The 1658-nt window shown below is 31.4% G+C and overlaps 1 protein-coding gene across 5 annotated transcripts in view; it reads left to right on the top strand.

The window, feature by feature from the left end:
• wdfy3 (WD repeat and FYVE domain containing 3) overlaps nt 1–1658 on the top strand; it is a 92741-nt gene that overhangs the window by 46002 nt on the left and 45081 nt on the right. The window lies entirely within an intron of this gene.

Genomic DNA, 1658 nt, shown 5'->3' on the forward strand with positions numbered 1-1658 from the left:
AGTTAAATCATCTCCGTCTGTCTAAATATATCTTAGACAAAACTATGCAAGTGGTATTTATCATTTTAGCTTCAGCTGGTTCAAATTTATTAAGTGACAAAATGTGAAAATAATTATGAATTATTGCTAAAAAAATGTATTTCCTCATGACTTTGTGGAATAAATACCAGTACTGTCTATAACTAGACCTGCCACAATAACACTTATATACTAGACGATAAATTGTCCCAGGAGTTATCGCGATAAATGGTAATATTGTTGTTTTGAGACCATTTTCATAAATGGTTATGGCATAATAATGCACTTTAAATTCTAATGAATATAAATAAACAAATCAACAGAAACAACAAATAAATAAATTATCTAGTCTCTCTAAACAAAATTGTCTTTGAATAAAACTAAAACATTGTATGACTGTATTTTCTCCAGTTTTAGGGTAAATTATAAAGACATAAAACAGAAAGTAGATTTATTTGTGCTTTCCTTCAATATCAGTGTTTTCTATACAACATAAACAACGCAAGCTAAATTTAGCAATATAATTTTAAATAAATTTAATCACCAAAGTAGGTTTCATTCTCTGTTAATTAGATTCCAGTTGGAAATATCTGCGGTTCTCTTCAGAACCCATGATGTGTATTTTTTGTTTTGTTTTAAGGTGCACCAGATGGTGTCCGTTCTTGTTGTGAATCTCTTTACGGATCCGTTTTCCTCACCGGTGACACGCGCCTCGGGGCGCCGCGTTTTTTTCTGCCCTCAGTGAAACATGTCGGTGTTTTTTCCCTTCCCTCTTCGCAGCACCTGCAGCCGTCTCAGCAGGGGGCTGCTATCCGCCTGCAGTCGTGGCGCTCCGCATACAAACAGGCTCATTTTCCGCCTTTTATGTCGTGCCGGCTACCTTTTGCTGCGCCGCGCTGCTGACAGACGCACCTTCATTCCCCCACAAACTCCCCACGGCGATTGTTAGCAGAAAACATGTTCTTTGGAAAATGACCTTGGCAATTTGCTTCCACATTTGTGCAGACATGGCTGACAAATCCACTCACAACATTGAATCCATAAAGGAGTGGCAGAGATTTGAGAACCATTTTTTGATTTCATATAAATTTGATTTTTTTACTTTATTGAATCAATTTACAGTTTAAATTAGTCAACTTACTTTTTAAAATCAATTAACCTTTGATTTAACTGTTGATTTAAAAGGTTAATTAATTTCGGTAATTTTTTTAAATTTAAATTAGGCAAAAGTCGGTACATTTTTACTGAAATTAGGGCATTTAAAAAACACTTACTTTTTGTAAGTGTTTAGAAAAGCGTTTTTACCATATTCAATCAATTAGCATTACCTTTAGCCCTAATTTTAACATATTTTTAAAAACATTTTTATTGTGCTAATTTCATTGTGTTTACCTAAATTAGGTAAATTTCTGTGAAGTTTTACTGAATTTAGGGCATTTAATAAACTATTTTTTGATTTTATATTTCAGTTTTTTTATTTTAATTATTCAAATTATTTTTAATCAATTACATTTTAGCCCTAATTTCTACTAATTTTTTATATGTACTAATTTAGTAATATTTTTCAAGTATGCAAAATTCTGTACTTTTCTGCTTAAATTAGAGCATTTAAAAAAAAATAAATATATATATATATATAT

Source organism: Poecilia reticulata, linkage group LG9, assembly GCF_000633615.1.
Source record: "Poecilia reticulata strain Guanapo linkage group LG9, Guppy_female_1.0+MT, whole genome shotgun sequence".
Classification (NCBI taxonomy): domain Eukaryota; kingdom Metazoa; phylum Chordata; class Actinopteri; order Cyprinodontiformes; family Poeciliidae; genus Poecilia; species Poecilia reticulata.